General features: G+C 44.6%; 1 protein-coding gene across 1 annotated transcript in view; it reads left to right on the forward strand.

The window, feature by feature from the left end:
* crb2a (crumbs cell polarity complex component 2a) overlaps nt 1–20,227 on the forward strand; it is a 51,214-nt gene that overhangs the window by 474 nt on the left and 30,513 nt on the right. The gene's annotated exons all lie outside the window — the stretch shown is intronic.

The following is a 20,227-nucleotide window of genomic DNA, read 5'->3' on the forward strand; positions in this document are numbered from 1 at the left end:
GTTCGTTTACATTTACATTGTTTACAAGCATTGGAGTAAAACAAGCTTACATTTTGGGTTCTAAAGGGGTACAACCGTTGAACTCAGCCCATGAGGCATTTATAAGTTATATTCTTTAAGAATCAATGGTTCTATATTATTAATTTAAAAGTACTTAAATGGAGGTAGCAATCACAGATTGCCTCTAAGATGGAGAAGATGTTGAATGTGAAGGGAAGGTATGGCAGGGGTGTAAGCCCTTACAGAGGAACAAGTGCGCCACTTGCCAGTTGTTGTGGGTGGCTTGTAATCTCCTTTCCTGAAAGCAACAGGTTGTGTGGAAAGATTATTGAAGGAAGGGAGTAAATATCTTAATGCCCCACAACACATTTCTGAAGTAATTTAAATCAGAAGCACCAACAGAAAAAGTTAATTATTTTCTAAATGGCAAAGTAATTAAATATATATATATATAAACAATTTATTCTCATATGTTTCGACATATGCAGTTGCTTTACTATTCTACTTTCAATTAATTTCTTCCCGAATATGAATGATATTCTACATCACAATAAACACAAAAAATATATTTCCTACAGTTTCCAAACATTGTCCGTGTTTGAGAGCATCAAAACAAAATAGTGGCTGAATAGTTATTTAGGATGCAAGGTGATTTGTCTTTAAACTTGTCGCCTGGGCTTTGTGTTCCCCTGTTTTCGCAAATCCACTGTGCCTTTGGTTTTGACTCTCCTTGGCATCGGTTTGCATGGAACCCTAGCGCTAACTCTTCAAAATAATTGTTCTAAAGAATTCCCCTTTCAACTGACGCTAGTACCTCCAACTCTTTACAACAAGTGGCCTGAAGAATTCCCCCTCGCCTTTCTGTTTTGAGAGATGCTGCTCGATGGTACAGCGGCAGGGTCTATTCATTACGACGAATCTGTTACAAAATATTTCTTAAACGGAATGAACCGGAGAGCGATCTACCTGCATTTGTCCAATAGACAATCTAATTTTAGTTGTAAAACGTTCGATTTTGCAACTGTTTGGACTTGTCTGCTTTATGCTTTATGCTAATTTCGCCCCACACACTCCCAACTGAATAGGGAATCTGAAACAGAAAGCTCGAGGGGGGGGGGGGGGGGGGAGGCGACTACGCGTTCATTGTTGCTCATAACCATGACAACCGGCCCTCAGACTAATTTCCAGGGTATTATCGGAGGGCCTCAAAAAAAGATTAGAATTTGAGGATAATCACTTTCAGCAACATTGTTTGCTTTGATCACGTGGGACCCAGTTGAATGAATATCTTATCTGGGGCTCATTAAAATCAGGCGCTTGATGAAAACGTTGTATTATTGACACAAAGCTCAAGATATTAGTGATTAGAGTGAACAAATGCTGAAATGTACTGCAAGTTTCATTGAGGAAAATAAGTTTCATTGAGGAAAACTGAAACCTGCACGGAAGTTTAGTCCACTGTTTCACAGTTCACCCGTTTATAATTCAGAAACGAAGGCAGGGCCCATGTCAAATCATGCATGCAGAGATAGGCTAAACAAGAGTGAGCTCACTGATGAAAAATTCCATTGAGAGGCGAGCAAATGAATGGCCACAAAATGAGGTCGTAAACAATCTCAAGAAAAGCCCAAAAACATGCGTTTGAATGAATCTCTGAATTAAATGCCAAAGTATTGTTGTTAGCGCTTAACATGTTGCTACGTAGTGTGCTAACTCTCGTAGCTTGGTTCCACCCACTCAGAGTGTGGGACCCCCTTGTATTTTGCTTGCGAATTAGCTGAATTAGCCCACTTGCGACAAGCCCACTTGTCCACAGGCTGATTACTATCTCTCCGTGCCCCAGAGGTTCCTCCTCAGATTGGTATGTTTCATGGGGAAGAGGGAACCAGGGAAAGGGGTCAAGGTGTTACAGAAACAAACAACCTCACATCTAAAAATCCACCTTCACGTAAACAGTACCAAGGGGTTTGGTTTTTTGGAGGGTGGAAGGAGATATTTCTAATTCCCAGTTCCAGACAAAGAGGGCAGTGGTCAGAAATCACCTTACAGGCCCTTTTAAAAATCCCTCAACCATGCTGATCCCTAGCTCCTCCCCCACACGGACCCCTAGCTCGTGACAACATAGACAGAGAGAGTCAGCGAGAGAGAGAAAGGGCTGAATTCAATCCGTATCGCAGAAGTATTGCGGAAGACCCATGTAATAGCTCGTTTGAAATTTAAAAGCAAATTGAAATGTTCTAGCATTTGCAGAGACCACATTCACAGTAAACGCTGCATATGTCGGCTCAATCGGAAATGATCTTTACATTTTGACACGGATCTTCTGTGGTACTTCCGCTATACAGACTGAATCCAGCACAAAGAGAGAGAGCGAGATGGAAGGAGGGAGAGGGAGAGAGAGAGAGAGATAGGGAGGGGAGATGGAGGGAGAGAGAGGGAGCGAGAGAGGGGGCGAGAGGGAGAGAGAGAGAGAGGAAGAGAGAGATGGGGAAAGAGAGAGAGAGAGAGAGAGAGTGTGTTATTTATTATGATTTTATTTAACCTTTATTTAACTAGGCAAGTCAGTTAATTAAGAACAAATTCATCTTTACAATGACGGCCTACCAAAAGGCAAAAATACCTACTGTGGGGACGGGGGCTGGAATAAAACAAATAAAAAATAGAAATAAATAACATAGAAATATAGGACAAAACAAACATCACTGCAAGAGAGACAACACTACATAAAGAGAGACCTAAGACAACAACATAGCAAGGCAGCAACACATGACAACAACATGGTAGCAGCACAAAACATGGTACAAACATTATTGGGCACAGACAACAGAAAGGGCAAGAAGGTAGAGACAACAATACATCACGCAAAGGGTGTAAGGAGAGAGAGAGAGGGGGAGAGAGAGAGGGGGAAGGGTTCTGTCAGATGTCAGTGACAGCCTGTCTTTCTTTCCCCTTCTCAACCTCCCTGATCCAGGATCAGATCCATGGTAGAGCTGGCTGCTGTTCTGGACACTGTTGCCTTTCTTTCCCCCTCTCAACCTCCCTGATCCAGGATCAGATCCATGGTAGAGCTGGCTGCTGTTCTGGACACTGTTGCCTTTCTCCATGGTCTTTCTTTCCCCCTCTCAACCTCCCTGATCCAGGATCAGATCCATGGTAGAGCTGGCTGCTGTTCTGGACACTGTTGCCTTTCTCCACTGTCTTTCTTTCCCCCTCTCAACCTCCCTGGTCCAGGATCAGATCCATGGTAGAGCTGGCTGCTGTTCTGGACACTGTTGACTTTCTCCACTGTCTTTCTTTCCCCCTCTCAACCTCCCTGGTCCAGGATCAGATCCATGGTAGAGCTGGCTGCTGTTCTGGACACTGTTGCCTTTCTCCACTGTCTGTTTGAACTGTTTGAAGTGAGAAGACCCACTGGACAAAAGATGTTTGAATCAATGTGGTTTCTACGTCATTTAAACAAAATAATGATATGTCATGCCATTGAATCAACGTGGAAAACTGATTGGATTCCTCAACTTAGGGGAATTTCATATTTGTCGCAGAACTTGTAAACTAAATCCAATGTCATGGTGAAATTGTTTGTTGATTTCACATTGAATTCACGTTAGTTGACAACTCAACCAAATGAAAATAAAAATAGACGTTGAAGGGACATCTGTGCCCAGTGGGTAGAGAGTTGGGAGAAATGGACAGGAAAAGAGAGTAGAGGAGGGAAGAGGAGAGAGAAGAGGACAGAGTAGAGGAGGGAAGAGGAGAGGGTAAAGAGGATGGAAGAGGAGAGAGTAGAGAGGAGGGAAGAGGAGAGAGAAGAGGAGAGAGTAGAGGAGAGAAGAGAGTAAAGAAGAGGGAAGAGGAGAGAGTAGAGGAGAGGAGAGAGTAGAGGAGAGGGTAGAGGAGAGAGGAGAGAGAAGAGGAGAGAGGAGAGGAGAGAGAAGAGGAGTAGAGGAGAGAGAAGAGGAGAGAGTAGAGGAGGGGAGTAAAGTGAAGAGGGAAGAGGAGAGAGTAGAGGAGGGAAGAGGAGGGTAAAGAGGAGTAGAGGAGGGAAGAGGAGAGAGTAGAGGAGGGATGAGGAGAGAGTAGAGGAGGGATGAGGAGAGTAGAGGAGTAGAGGAGAGAGAAGAGGATGGAAGAGGAGAGAGAAGAGGAGTAGAGGAGAGAGAAGGGGAGTAGAGGAGAGGAGTAGAGGAGGGAAGAGGAGTGAGTAAAGAGGTAAGGGAAGAGGTGAGAGGAAAGGGAAGAGAAGAGGAGAGATTGGAGGAGAGGGAAGAGGAGGGAAGAGGAGAGATTGGAGGAGAGGGAAGAGGAGAGTAAAGAGGAGAGAGTAGAGGAGGGGAGTAAAGTGAAGAGGGAAGAGGAGAGGAGTAAAGTGAATAGGGAAGAGGAGAGAGTAAAGGAGAGGGAAGGAGGAGAGAGGGAAGAGGAGAGAGTAAAGAGGGAGGAAGTGGAAGAGTAGAGAGAGGGAAGAGGAGAGAGGAGGAGAGTGGAGAGAGAGGAGGGAAGTGGAGAGAGTAGAGGAGGGAAGAGGAGAGAGAAGGAGGGAGTGGAGAGGGAGGAGGTGGAGAGAGTAGAGGAGGGAGGGAGAGAGGAGAGAGAGAGAAGAGGAGAGAAGAGGAGGAAGAGGAGAGAGTAGAGGAGAGGGGAAGAGGAGAGAGGAGGAGGAAGTGGAGAGAGTAGGAGAGGAGGAGGAGGGAAGAGGAGAGGAGGGAGTGGAGAGAGTAGAGAGGGAGGGAGAGTAGAGGAGGGAGTAGAGAGGAGGGAAGTGGAGAGAGTAGAGGGAGAGGAGAGAGTAGAGGAGAGTAAAGAGGAGAGAGTAGAGGAGGGAAGTGGAGAGAGTAGAGGAGGGAAGTGGAGAGAGTAGAGGAGGGAAGTGGAGAGAGTAGAGGAGGGAAGAGGAGGAGAGTGGAGAGAGTAGAGGAGGGAAGTGGAGAGAGTAGAGGAGGGAAGTGGAGAGAGTAGAGGAGGGAAGAGGAGAGAGTAGAGGAGGGAAGAGGAGAGAGTAGAGGAGGGAAGAGGAGAGTAAAGAGGAGAGTGTAGAGGAGAGTAAAGAGGAGAGAGTAGAGGAGGGAAGAGGAGAGAGTAGAGGAGGAAAGAGGAGGGAAGAGGAGAGAGTAGAGGAGGGAAGAGGAGAGAGAGGAGGAGAGGAGGGAAGTGGAGAGAGTAGAGGAGGAGGAGAGTAGAGGAGGGAAGTGGAGAGAGTAGAGGAGGGAAGAGGAGAGAGTAGAGGAGAGGGAAGTGGAGAGTAAAGAGGAGAGAGTAGAGAAGAGAGAGTAGAGGAGGGAGGAGAGGAAAGAGGAGGAGAGAGTAGAGGAGGGAAGAGGAGAGAGTAGAAGAAGGAAGAGGAGGGAAGAGGAGAAGGTAGAGGGAGGGAAGAGGAGAGAGTAGAGGAGGGAAGAGGAGAGAGGAAGAGGAGGGAAGAGGAGAGAGTAGAGGAGGGAAGAGGAGAGAGTAGAGGAGGGAAGTGGAGAGAGTAGAGGAGGGAAGTGGAGAGAGTAGAGGAGGGAAGTGGAGAGAGTAGAGGAGGGAAGTGGAGAGAGTAGAGGAGGGAAGTGGAGAGAGTAGTGGAGGGATGAGGAGAGAGTAGAGGAGAGGGAAGAGGAGAGTAAAGAGGAGAGAGTAGAGGAGGGAAGAGGAGAGATTGGAGGAGGGAAGAGGAGAGAGTAGAGGAGAGGGAAGAGGAGAGCAAAAAGAAGGGAAGAGAAGAGAAAAGAGGAGAGAGTAGGAGGGAAGAGGAGAGAGTAGAGGAGAGTAAAGAAGAGGAGAGAGTAGAGGAGGAAAGAGGAGAGAAAAGAGGAGAGAGTAGAGGAGAGGGAAGAGGAGAGTAAAAGAGAAGGGAAGAGGAGAGGGAAGAGGAGAGAGAAGAGGAGAGTAAAGATGAGGGAAGAGGAGAGAGAAGAGGGTGTAGGTAGAGGAGAGGTGGGTGTAGGTAGAGGAGAGGTGGGTGTAGGTAGAGGAGAGGTGGGTGTAGGTAGAGGAAAGATGGGTGTAGGTAGAGGAGAGGTGGGTGTAGGTAGAGGAGAGGTGGGTGTAGGTAGAGGAGAGGTGGGTGTAGGTAGAGGAGAGGTGGGTGTAGGTAGAGGAGAGGTGGGTGTAGGTAGAGGAAAGGTGGGTGTCATCACCACACACTCTGCTGACCCCCAAGTCCAGAGTGACTGGCATCCCACGCCCATGGCCAGGTTCCACAGACATAAAAGGCATAGCTACGTTAGATAAGCACCAGTGAACAGGGAAGGTGGTGACATCACAAGAGTGGACTGTCTCAGCTATGACTTCTTTTAGAGGTTGGAGTGGGAGAGAAGGGGTTGTGTGGGATATCGAGTGTGTGTTTGGGAAGGGGATTTGAATGAGGAGGTGCTGTGTATGTGTGTGTGCGTGTGTGTGTGCGTGTGTGTGTGTGTGTGTGTGTGTGTGTGCGCTAGAGAGTGCATGCATGTTTGCGGTAGGGGGTTTTGGGCAAAAAAACTGTAATGGGGAAGGGAAATGTGTGTGTGAGAGGGAGATGGAGGGTGGTGTTGAGCAGAGAGGTTAGGACCCTGCAGTCCATCAGAGCTGCTGAGTGGAGAGTGGAGGCAGGTGTGGGAGACGGCTGCCAAGTCTGGCCGCCCCCAGAGGAGCCTCCCTTTCAGTGTGTGTGTGCAGTATCAGGTGCAGGTAAACATGAGTCTGTACCAGTAATCTATAGTGAGTCAGGCCAAATCATCTGTAGTGAGTCAGGCCCAGTGATCTGTAGTGAGTCAGGCCCAGTCATCTGTAGTGTGGCAAAACAAGTCATCTATAGTGAGTCAGGACCAGTCATCTATAGTGAGTCAGGACCAGTCATCTATAGTGAGTCAGGACCAGTCATCTATAGTGAGTCAGTACCAGCTATCTATAGTGAGTCAGTACCAGTCATCTATAGTGAGTCAGGACCAGTCATCTATAGTGAGTCAGTACCAGTCATCTATAGTGAGTCAGTACCAGCTATCTATAGTGAGGAAAAACAAGTCATCTATAGTGAGTCAGTACCAGTCATCTATAGTGAGTCAGTACCAGTTATCTATAGTGAGTCAGGACCAGTCGTCTATAATGAGTCAGGACCAGTCATCTATAGTGAGTCAGGCCCAGTCATCTATAGTGAGTCAGTACCAGTCATCTATAGTGAGTCAGTACCAGTCATCTATAGTGAGTCAGAATGTGAGTCAGGACCATCATCTATAGTGAGTCAGAACCAGTCATCTATAGTGAGTCAGGACCAGTCGTCTATAATGAGTCAGGACCAGTCATTAATAGTGAGTCAGGCCCAGTCATCTATAGTGAGTCAGTACCAGTCATCTATAGTGAGTCAGAATGTGAGTCAGGACCATCATCTATAGTGAGTCAGAACCAGTCATCTATAGTGAATCTGTACAGGCATCTACAGTGAGTCAGGACCAGTCATCTACAGTGTGTCAGGACCTGTCATCTATAGTGAATCTGTACAGGCCATCTACAGTGAGTCAGGACCAGTCATCTGGGTCGGCAGTGTAGCCTAGTGGTTAGAGTGTTGGACGAGTAACTGAAAGGTTGCAAGTTCGAATCCCCGAGCTGACAAGGTACAAATCTGTAGTTCTGCCGCTGAACAGGCAGTTAACCCACTGTTCCTAGGCCATCATTGAAAATAAGAATTTGTTCTGAACTGACTTGCCTAGTAAAATAAAGGTAATATATAATATATCTACAGTGAGTCAGGACCAGTCATCTATATAGTGAGTCAGGACCAGTCATCTAAAGCAGGGCTGCCCAACCCTCTTTCTGGAGATCTACGGTCCTGTGGGTTTTCAGTCCAACCCAAATTGAACACACCTTATTCTACTAATTAGTTGCTCAACAAGACCTTATCAAACTGAATCAGATATGCTAAATTTGGGTTGGACTGAAAACCTACAGGAATGTAGATCTCCAGGAAGAGGGTTGGGCAGCCCTGATCTATAGTGAGTCGTCTATAGTGAGTCAGGACAAGTCACCTATAGTGAGTCAGAACCAGTCATCTATATTGAGTCAGGACCAGTCATCTATACTGAATCAGAACCAATCGTCTATAGTGAGTCAGAACCAGCCGTCTATAGTGAGTCAGGACCAGTCGTCGATAGTGAGTCAGGACCAGTCATTTATAGAGTCAGGACAAGTCGTCTATATTGAGTCAGAACCAGTCATCAATATTGAGTCAGGAACAGTCATCTATATTGAGTCAGGACAAGTCATCTATATTGACTCAGGACTCGTCATCTATAGTGAGTCAGAACCAGTCATCTATAGTGAGTCAGAACCAGTCATCTATATTGAGTCTGTACCAGTCATCTATAGTGAGTCTGTACCAGTCATCTATAGTGAGTCAGGACAAGTCATCTATAGTGAGTCAGGACAAGTTGTCTATAGTGAGTCAGGACCAGTCATCTATATTGAGTCAGGACCAGTCATCTATATTGAGTCAGTACCAGTCATCTATAGTGAGTCATAACCAGTCATCTATAATGAGTCATAACCAGTCATCTATAGTAAGTCAGGACCAGTCATCAACAGAGAGTCAGAACCAGTCATCAATAGTGAGTCAGGATCAGTCGTCTATGATGAGTCAGGACCAGTCGTCTATAATGAGTCAGGACCAGTCATCTACAGTGAGTCAGAACCAGTCATCTACAGTGAGTCAGGACCAGTCATCTACAGTGAGTCAGAACCAGTCATCTACAGTGAGTCAGGACCAGTCATCTACAGTGAGTCAGGACCAGTCATCTATAGTGAGTCAGAACCAGTCATCTATATTGAGTCTGTACCAATCATCTATAGTGAGTCTGTACCAGTCATCTATAGTGAGCCAGGACCAGTCGTCTATAGTGAGTCAGGACAAGTCATCTATAGTGAGTCAGGACAAGTCGTCTATAGTGAGTCAGGACCAGTCGTCTATAGTGAGTCAGGACCAGTCATCTAGAGTGAGTCAAGACCAGTCATCTATATTTTGTCTGTACCAGTCATCTATAGTGAGTCAGTACCAGTCATCTATAGTGAGTCAGGACCAGTCATCTATCAGTGAGTCAGGACCAGTTATCTATAGTGAGTCAGGACCAGTCATCTATATTGAGTCTGTACCAGTCATCTAGAGTGAGTCTGTACCAGTCATCTAAAGCAGGGCTGCCCAACCCTCTTTCTGGAGATCTATGGTCCTGTGGGTTTTCAGTCCAACCCAAATTGAACACACCTTATTCTACTAATTAGTTGCTCAACAAGACCTTATCTAACTGAATCAGATATGCTAAATTTGGGTTGGACTGAAAACCTACAGGAATGTAGATCTCCAGGAAGAGGGTTGGGCAGCCCTAATCTATAGTGAGTCGTCTATAGTGAGTCAGGACCAGTCATTTATAGAGTCAGGACAAGTCACCTATAGTGAGTCAGAACCAGTCATCTATATTGAGTCAGGACCAGTCATCTATACTGAATCAGAACCAATCGTCTATAGTGAGTCAGGACCAGTCGTCGATAGTGAGTCAGGACCAGTCATTTATAGAGTCAGGACAAGTCGTCTATATTGAGTCAGAACCAGTCATCAATATTGAGTCAGGAACAGTCATCTATATTGAGTCAGGACAAGTCATCTATATTGACTCAGGACTCGTCATCTATAGTGAGTCAGAACCAGTCATCTATAGTGAGTCAGAACCAGTCATCTATATTGAGTCTGTACCAGTCATCTATAGTGAGTCTTTACCAGTCATCTATAGTGAGCCAGGACCAGTCATCTATAATGAGTCAGGACAAGTCATCTATAGTGAGTCAGGACAAGTCATCTATAGTGAGTCAGGACCAGTCGTCTATAGTGAGTCAGGACCAGTCGTCTATAGTGAGTCAGGACCAGTCGTCTATAGTGAGTCAGGACCAGTCATCTAGAGTGAGTCAAAACCAGTCATCTATATTTTGTCTGTACCAGTCATCTATAGTGAGTCAGTACCAGTCATTTAGAGTGAGTCAGGACCAGTCGTCTATTGTGAGTCAAAACCAGTCGTCTAGTGAGTCAGAACCAGTCGTCTATAGTGAGTCAGGACCAGTCGTCTATAGTGAGTCAGGACCAGTCGTCTATATTGAGTCAGGACCAGTCATCTAGAGTGAGTCAAAACCAGTCATCTATATTTTGTCTGTACCAGTTATCTATAGTGAGTCAGGACCAGTCATCTATATTGAGTCAGGACCAGTCATCTATACTGAATCAGAACCAATCGTCTATAGTGAGTCAGAACCAGCCGTCTATAGTGAGTCAGGACCAGTCGTCGATAGTGAGTCAGGACCAGTCATTTATAGAGTCAGGACAAGTCGTCTATATTGAGTCAGAACCAGTCATCAATATTGAGTCAGGAACAGTCATCTATATTGAGTCAGGACAAGTCATCTATATTGACTCAGGACTCGTCATCTATAGTGAGTCAGAACCAGTCATCTATAGTGAGTCAGAACCAGTCATCTATATTGAGTCTGTACCAGTCATCTATAGTGAGTCTGTACCAGTCATCTATAGTGAGTCAGGACAAGTCATCTATAGTGAGTCAGGACAAGTTGTCTATAGTGAGTCAGGACCAGTCATCTATATTGAGTCAGGACCAGTCATCTATATTGAGTCAGTACCAGTCATCTATAGTGAGTCATAACCAGTCATCTATAATGAGTCATAACCAGTCATCTATAGTAAGTCAGGACCAGTCATCAACAGAGAGTCAGAACCAGTCATCAATAGTGAGTCAGGATCAGTCGTCTATGATGAGTCAGGACCAGTCATCTATAATGAGTCAGGACCAGTCATCTACAGTGAGTCAGAACCAGTCATCTACAGTGAGTCAGGACCAGTCATCTACAGTGAGTCAGAACCAGTCATCTACAGTGAGTCAGGACCAGTCATCTACAGTGAGTCAGGACCAGTCATCTATAGTGAGTCAGAACCAGTCATCTATATTGAGTCTGTACCAATCATCTATAGTGAGTCTGTACCAGTCATCTATAGTGAGCCAGGACCAGTCGTCTATAGTGAGTCAGGACAAGTCATCTATAGTGAGTCAGGACAAGTCGTCTATAGTGAGTCAGGACCAGTCGTCTATAGTGAGTCAGGACCAGTCATCTAGAGTGAGTCAAGACCAGTCATCTATATTTTGTCTGTACCAGTCATCTATAGTGAGTCAGTACCAGTCATCTATAGTGAGTCAGGACCAGTCATCTATCAGTGAGTCAGGACCAGTTATCTATAGTGAGTCAGGACCAGTCATCTATATTGAGTCTGTACCAGTCATCTAGAGTGAGTCTGTACCAGTCATCTAAAGCAGGGCTGCCCAACCCTCTTTCTGGAGATCTATGGTCCTGTGGGTTTTCAGTCCAACCCAAATTGAACACACCTTATTCTACTAATTAGTTGCTCAACAAGACCTTATCTAACTGAATCAGATATGCTAAATTTGGGTTGGACTGAAAACCTACAGGAATGTAGATCTCCAGGAAGAGGGTTGGGCAGCCCTAATCTATAGTGAGTCGTCTATAGTGAGTCAGGACCAGTCATTTATAGAGTCAGGACAAGTCACCTATAGTGAGTCAGAACCAGTCATCTATATTGAGTCAGGACCAGTCATCTATACTGAATCAGAACCAATCGTCTATAGTGAGTCAGGACCAGTCGTCGATAGTGAGTCAGGACCAGTCATTTATAGAGTCAGGACAAGTCGTCTATATTGAGTCAGAACCAGTCATCAATATTGAGTCAGGAACAGTCATCTATATTGAGTCAGGACAAGTCATCTATATTGACTCAGGACTCGTCATCTATAGTGAGTCAGAACCAGTCATCTATAGTGAGTCAGAACCAGTCATCTATATTGAGTCTGTACCAGTCATCTATAGTGAGTCTTTACCAGTCATCTATAGTGAGCCAGGACCAGTCATCTATAATGAGTCAGGACAAGTCATCTATAGTGAGTCAGGACAAGTCATCTATAGTGAGTCAGGACCAGTCGTCTATAGTGAGTCAGGACCAGTCGTCTATAGTGAGTCAGGACCAGTCGTCTATAGTGAGTCAGGACCAGTCATCTAGAGTGAGTCAGGACCAGTCATCTAGAGTGAGTCAAAACCAGTCATCTATATTTTGTCTGTACCAGTCATCTATAGTGAGTCAGTACCAGTCATTTAGAGTGAGTCAGGACCAGTCGTCTATTGTGAGTCAAAACCAGTCGTCTAGTGAGTCAGAACCAGACGTCTATAGTGAGTCAGGACCAGTCGTCTATAGTGAGTCAGGACCAGTCGTCTATATTGAGTCAGGACCAGTCATCTAGAGTGAGTCAAAACCAGTCATCTATATTTTGTCTGTACCAGTTATCTATAGTGAGTCAGGACCAGTCATCTATAGTGAGTCTGTACCAGTCATCTATAGTGAGTCTGTACCAGTCATCTATAGTGAGTCTGTACCAGTCATCTATACTGAATCAGAACCAGTCGTCTACAGTGAGTCAGGACAAGTCATCTATAATGAGTCAGGACAAGTCATCTATAGTGAGTCAGGACAAGTCATCTATAGTGAGTCAGGACAAGTCGTCTATAGTGAGTCAGGACAAGTCGTCTATAGTGAGTCAGAACCAGTCGTCTACAGTGAGTCAGGACCAGTCATTAATAGAGTCAGGACAAGTCATATGTATTGAGTCAGGACAAGTCATCTATAGTGAGTTAGGACCAGTCATCTATATTGAGTCAGGACCAGTCATCTATACTGAATCAGAACCAGTCGTCTACAGTGAGTCAGGACAAGTCATTTATAGTGTGTCAGGACCAGTCGTCTATAGTGTGTCAGGACAAGTCATTTATAGTGTGTCAGGACCAGTCGTCTATAGTGAGTCAGGACCAGTCGTCTATAGTGAGTCAGAACCAGTCGTCTATAGTTAGTCAGGACAAGTCATCTATATTGAGTCAGGACTAGTCATCTACAGTTAGTCAGAACCAGTCATCTATAGTGAGTCAGGACCAGTCATTTATAGAGTCAGGACAAGTCTTCTGTATTGAGTCAGGACAAGTCATCTATAGTGAGTCAGGACAAGTCATCTATATTGAGTTAGGACCAGTCATCTATATTGAGTTAGGACCAGTCATCTATATTGAGTCAGAACCAGTCGTCTATAGTGAGTCAGGACCAGTCGTCAATGGTGTGTCAGGACAAGTCATTTATAGAGTCAGGACAAGTCATCTATATTGAGTCAGGACAAGTCATCTATATTGAGTCAGGACCAGTCATCTATATTGAGTCAGAACCAGTCGTCTATAGTGAGTCAGGACCAGTCATCTATATTGAGTCAGGACTAGTCATCTACAGTTAGTCAGAACCAGTCATCTACAGTGAGTCAGGACCAGTCATTTATAGAGTCAGGACAAGTCATCTGTATTGAGTCAGGACAAGTCATCTATAGTGAGTTAGGACCAGTCATCTATATTGAGTCAGAACCAGTCATCTATAATGAGTCAGAACCAGTCATCTACAGTGAGTCAGGACCAGTCATCTACAGTGAGTCAGGACCAGTCATCTACAGTGAGTCAGAACCAGTCATCTACAGTGAGTCAGGACCAGTCATCTACAGTGAGTCAGAACCAGTCATCTATATTGAGTCAGGACCAGTCATCTACAGTGAGTCAGGACCAGTCATCTACAGTGAGTCAGGACCAGTCATCTACAGTGAGTCAGAACCAGTCATCTACAGTGAGTCAGGACCAGTCATCTACAGTGAGTCAGAACCAGTCATCTTTAATGAGTCAGGACCAGTCATCTACAGTGAGTCAGGACCAGTCATCTACAGTGAGTCAGGACCAGTCATCTACAGTGAGTCAGAACCAGTCATCTACAGTGAGTCAGGACCAGTCATCTACAGTGAGTCAGAACCAGTCATCTATATTGAGTCAGGACCAGTCATCTATACTGAATCAGAACCAATCGTCTATAGTGAGTCAGAACCAGCCGTCTATAGTGAGTCAGGACCAGTCGTCGATAGTGAGTCAGGACCAGTCATTTATAGAGTCAGGACAAGTCGTCTATATTGAGTCAGAACCAGTCATCAATATTGAGTCAGGAACAGTCATCTATATTGAGTCAGGACAAGTCATCTATATTGACTCAGGACTCGTCATCTATAGTGAGTCAGAACCAGTCATCTATAGTGAGTCAGAACCAGTCATCTATATTGAGTCTGTACCAGTCATCTATAGTGAGTCTTTACCAGTCATCTATAGTGAGCCAGGACCAGTCATCTATAATGAGTCAGGACAAGTCATCTATAGTGAGTCAGGACAAGTCATCTATAGTGAGTCAGGACCAGTCGTCTATAGTGAGTCAGGACCAGTCGTCTATAGTGAGTCAGGACCAGTCATCTAGAGTGAGTCAGGACCAGTCATCTAGAGTGAGTCAAAACCAGTCATCTATATTTTGTCTGTACCAGTCATCTATAGTGAGTCAGTACCAGTCATTTAGAGTGAGTCAGGACCAGTCGTCTATTGTGAGTCAAAACCAGTCGTCTAGTGAGTCAGAACCAGTCGTCTATAGTGAGTCAGGACCAGTCGTCTATAGTGAGTCAGGACCAGTCGTCTATATTGAGTCAGGACCAGTCATCTAGAGTGAGTCAAAACCAGTCATCTATATTTTGTCTGTACCAGTTATCTATAGTGAGTCAGGACCAGTCATCTATAGTGAGTCTGTACCAGTCATCTATAGTGAGTCTGTACCAGTCATCTATAGTGAGTCTGTACCAGTCATCTATACTGAATCAGAACCAGTCGTCTACAGTGAGTCAGGACAAGTCATCTATAATGAGTCAGGACAAGTCATCTATAGTGAGTCAGGACAAGTCATCTATAGTGAGTCAGGACAAGTCGTCTATAGTGAGTCAGGACAAGTCGTCTATAGTGAGTCAGAACCAGTCGTCTACAGTGAGTCAGGACCAGTCATTTATAGAGTCAGGACAAGTCATATGTATTGAGTCAGGACAAGTCATCTATAGTGAGTTAGGACCAGTCATCTATATTGAGTCAGGAACAGTCATCTATATTGAGTCAGGACAAGTCATCTATATTGACTCAGGACTCGTCATCTATAGTGAGTCAGAACCAGTCATCTATAGTGAGCCAGGACCAGTCATCTATAATGAGTCAGGACAAGTCATCTATAGTGAGTCAGGACAAGTCATCTATAGTGAGTCAGGACCAGTCGTCTATAGTGAGTCAGGACCAGTCGTCTATAGTGAGTCAGGACCAGTCGTCTATAGTGAGTCAGGACCAGTCATCTAGAGTGAGTCAGGACCAGTCATCTAGAGTGAGTCAAAACCAGTCATCTATATTTTGTCTGTACCAGTCATCTATAGTGAGTCAGTACCAGTCATTTAGAGTGAGTCAGGACCAGTCGTCTATTGTGAGTCAAAACCAGTCGTCTAGTGAGTCAGAACCAGTCGTCTATAGTGAGTCAGGACCAGTCGTCTATAGTGAGTCAGGACCAGTCGTCTATATTGAGTCAGGACCAGTCATCTAGAGTGAGTCAAAACCAGTCATCTATATTGAGTCAGGACAAGTCATCTATAGTGAGTCAGGACAAGTCATCTATATTGAGTTAGGACCAGTCATCTATGTTGACTTAGGACCAGTCATCTATATTGAGTCAGAACCAGTCCTCTATAGTGAGTCAGGACCAGTTGTCTATAGTGAGTCAGGACCAGTCGTCAAAAGTGTGTCAGGACAAGTCATTTATAGAGTCAGGACAAGTCATCTATATTGAGTCAGGACAAGTCATCTATAGTGAGTCAGGACAAGTTGTCTATAGTGAGTCAGAACCAGTGGTCTATAGTGAGTCATAACCAGTCATCTATAGTGAGTCAGGACCAGTCATCTATATTGAGTCTGTACCAGTCATCTATAGTGAGTCTGTACCAGTCATCTAAAGTGAGTTTGTACCAGTCATCTATAGTGAGTTTGTACCAGTCATCTATAGTGAGCCAGGACCAGTCATCTATAATGAGTCAGGACAAGTCATCTATAGTGAGTCAGGACAAGTCATCTATAGTAAGTCAGAACCAGTCGTCTATAGTTAGTCAGGACAAGTCATCTATATTGAGTCAGGACTAGTCATCTACAGTTAGTCAGAACCAGTCATCTACAGTGAGTCAGGACCAGTCATTTATAGAGTCAGGACAAGTCATCTGTATTGAGTCAGGACAAGTCATCTATAGTGAGTTAGGACCAGTCATCTATATTGAGTCAGAACCAGTCATCTATAATGAGTCAGAACCAGTCATCTACCAGTCAGTCAGGACCAGTCATCTACAGTGAGTCAGAACCAGTCATCTACAGTGAGTCAGGACCAGTCATCTACAGTGAGTCAGAACCAGTCATCTACATTGAGTCAGGACCAGTCATCTACAGTGAGTCTACAGTGAGTCAGGACAGTCATCTCATCAGAACCAGTCATCTATAATGAGTCAGGACCAGTCATCTACAGTGAGTCAGGACCAGTCATCTACAGTGAGTCAGGACCAGTCATCTACAGTGAGTCAGGACCAGTCATCTACAGTGAGTCAGAACCAGTCATCTACAGTGAGTCAGGACCAGTCATCTACAGTGAGTCAGAACCAGTCATCTATATTGAGTCAGGACCAGTCATCTATAGTGAGTCAGAACCAATCGTCTATAGTGAGTCAGAACCAGCCGTCTATAGTGAGTCAGGACCAGTCGTCGATAGTGAGTCAGGACCAGTCATTTATAGAGTCAGGACAAGTCGTCTATATTGAGTCAGAACCAGTCATCAATATTGAGTCAGGAACAGTCATCTATATTGAGTCAGGACAAGTCATCTATATTGACTCAGGACTCGTCATCTATAGTGAGTCAGAACCAGTCATCTATAGTAAGTCAGAACCAGTCATCTATATTGAGTCTGTACCAGTCATCTATAGTGAGTCTTTACCAGTCATCTATAGTGAGCCAGGACCAGTCATCTATAATGAGTCAGGACAAGTCATCTATAGTGAGTCAGGACAAGTCATCTATAGTGAGTCAGGACCAGTCGTCTATAGTGAGTCAGGACCAGTCGTCTATAGTGAGTCAGGACCAGTCGTCTATAGTGAGTCAGGACCAGTCATCTAGAGTGAGTCAGGACCAGTCATCTAGAGTGAGTCAAAACCAGTCATCTATATTTTGTCTGTACCAGTCATCTATAGTGAGTCAGTACCAGTCATTTAGAGTGAGTCAGGACCAGTCGTCTATTGTGAGTCAAAACCAGTCGTCTAGTGAGTCAGAACCAGTCGTCTATAGTGAGTCAGGACCAGTCGTCTATAGTGAGTCAGGACCAGTCGTCTATATTGAGTCAGGACCAGTCATCTAGAGTGAGTCAAAACCAGTCATCTATATTTTGTCTGTACCAGTTATCTATAGTGAGTCAGGACCAGTCATCTATAGTGAGTCTGTACCAGTCATCTATAGTGAGTCTGTACCAGTCATCTATAGTGAGTCTGTACCAGTCATCTATACTGAATCAGAACCAGTCGTCTACAGTGAGTCAGGACAAGTCATCTATAATGAGTCAGGACAAGTCATCTATAGTGAGTCAGGACAAGTCATCTATAGTGAGTCAGGACAAGTCGTCTATAGTGAGTCAGGACAAGTCGTCTATAGTGAGTCAGAACCAGTCGTCTACAGTGAGTCAGGACCAGTCATTTATAGAGTCAGGACAAGTCATATGTATTGAGTCAGGACAAGTCATCTATAGTGAGTTATGACCAGTCATCTATATTGAGTCAGGAACAGTCATCTATATTGAGTCAGGACAAGTCATCTATATTGACTCAGGACTCGTCATCTATAGTGAGTCAGAACCAGTCATCTATAGTGAGCCAGGACCAGTCATCTATAATGAGTCAGGACAAGTCATCTATAGTGAGTCAGGACAAGTCATCTATAGTGAGTCAGGACCAGTCGTCTATAGTGAGTCAGGACCAGTCGTCTATAGTGAGTCAGGACCAGTCGTCTAGAGTGAGTCAGGACCAGTCATCTAGAGTGAGTCAGGACCAGTCATCTAGAGTGAGTCAAAACCAGTCATCTATATTTTGTCTGTACCAGTCATCTATAGTGAGTCAGTACCAGTCATTTAGAGTGAGTCAGGACCAGTCGTCTATTGTGAGTCAAAACCAGTCGTCTAGTGAGTCAGAACCAGTCGTCTATAGTGAGTCAGGACCAGTCGTCTATAGTGAGTCAGGACCAGTCGTCTATATTGAGTCAGGACCAGTCATCTAGAGTGAGTCAAAACCAGTCATCTATATTGAGTCAGGACAAGTCATCTATAGTGAGTCAGGACAAGTCATCTATATTGAGTTAGGACCAGTCATCTATGTTGACTTAGGACCAGTCATCTATATTGAGTCAGAACCAGTCCTCTATAGTGAGTCAGGACCAGTTGTCTATAGTGAGTCAGGACCAGTCGTCAAAAGTGTGTCAGGACAAGTCATTTATAGAGTCAGGACAAGTCATCTATATTGAGTCAGGACAAGTCATCTATAGTGAGTCAGGACAAGTTGTCTATAGTGAGTCAGAACCAGTGGTCTATAGTGAGTCATAACCAGTCATCTATAGTGAGTCAGGACCAGTCATCTATATTGAGTCTGTACCAGTCATCTATAGTGAGTCTGTACCAGTCATCTAAAGTGAGTTTGTACCAGTCATCTATAGTGAGTTTGTACCAGTCATCTATAGTGAGCCAGGACCAGTCATCTATAATGAGTCAGGACAAGTCATCTATAGTGAGTCAGGACAAGTCATCTATAGTAAGTCAGAACCAGTCGTCTATAGTTAGTCAGGACAAGTCATCTATATTGAGTCAGGACTAGTCATCTACAGTTAGTCAGAACCAGTCATCTACAGTGAGTCAGGACCAGTCATTTATAGAGTCAGGACAAGTCATCTGTATTGAGTCAGGACAAGTCATCTATAGTGAGTTAGGACCAGTCATCTATATTGAGTCAGAACCAGTCATCTATAATGAGTCAGAACCAGTCATCTACAGTGAGTCAGGACCAGTCATCTACAGTGAGTCAGGACCAGTCATCTACAGTGAGTCAGGACCAGTCATCTAGTCAGAACCAGTGAGTCTATATTGAGTCAGGACCAGTCATCTACAGTGAGTCAGGACCAGTCATCTACAGTGAGTCAGAACCAGTCATCTACAGTGAGTCAGGACCAGTCATCTACAGTGAGTCAGAACCAGTCATCTACAGTGAGTCAGGACCAGTCATCTACAGTGAGTCAGGACCAGTCATCTATGAGTGAGTCAGTGACCTACAGTGAGTCAGGACCAGTCATCTACAGTGAGTCAGAACCAGTCATCTATAGTGAGTCAGGACCAGTCATCTATAGTGAGTCAGAACCAGTCATCTATAGTGAGTCAGGACCAGTCAGTCTCAGGACAGTCTATATTGAGTCAGAACCAGTCATCAATATTGAGTCAGGAACAGTCATCTATAGTGAGTCCAAGTCATCTGATCAGTGCCGTCTATAGTGAGTCAGGACCAGTCATCTATAGTGAGTCAGGACCAGTCATCTATAGTGGAGTCTGTCAGAACCAGTCATCAATATTGAGTCAGGAACAGTCATCTATAGTGAGTCTTTACCAGTCATCTATAGTGAGCCAGGACCAGTCATCTATAATGAGTCAGGACAAGTCATCTATAGTGAGTCAGGACAAGTCATCTATAGTGAGTCAGGACCAGTCGTCTATAGTGAGTCAGGACCAGTCGTCTATAGTGAGTCAGGACCAGTCGTCTATAGTGAGTCAGGACCAGTCATCTAGAGTGAGTCAGGACCAGTCATCTAGAGTGAGTCAAAACCAGTCATCTATATTTTGTCTGTACCAGTCATCTATAGTGAGTCAGTACCAGTCATTTAGAGTGAGTCAGGACCAGTCGTCTATTGTGAGTCAAAACCAGTCGTCTAGTGAGTCAGAACCAGTCGTCTATAGTGAGTCAGGACCAGTCGTCTATAGTGAGTCAGGACCAGTCGTCTATATTGAGTCAGGACCAGTCATCTAGAGTGAGTCAAAACCAGTCATCTATATTTTGTCTGTACCAGTTATCTATAGTGAGTCAGGACCAGTCATCTATAGTGAGTCTGTACCAGTCATCTATAGTGAGTCTGTACCAGTCATCTATAGTGAGTCTGTACCAGTCATCTATACTGAATC

Source organism: Oncorhynchus masou, chromosome 28 (genome assembly GCF_036934945.1).
Source record: "Oncorhynchus masou masou isolate Uvic2021 chromosome 28, UVic_Omas_1.1, whole genome shotgun sequence".
Lineage (NCBI taxonomy): Eukaryota > Metazoa > Chordata > Actinopteri > Salmoniformes > Salmonidae > Oncorhynchus > Oncorhynchus masou.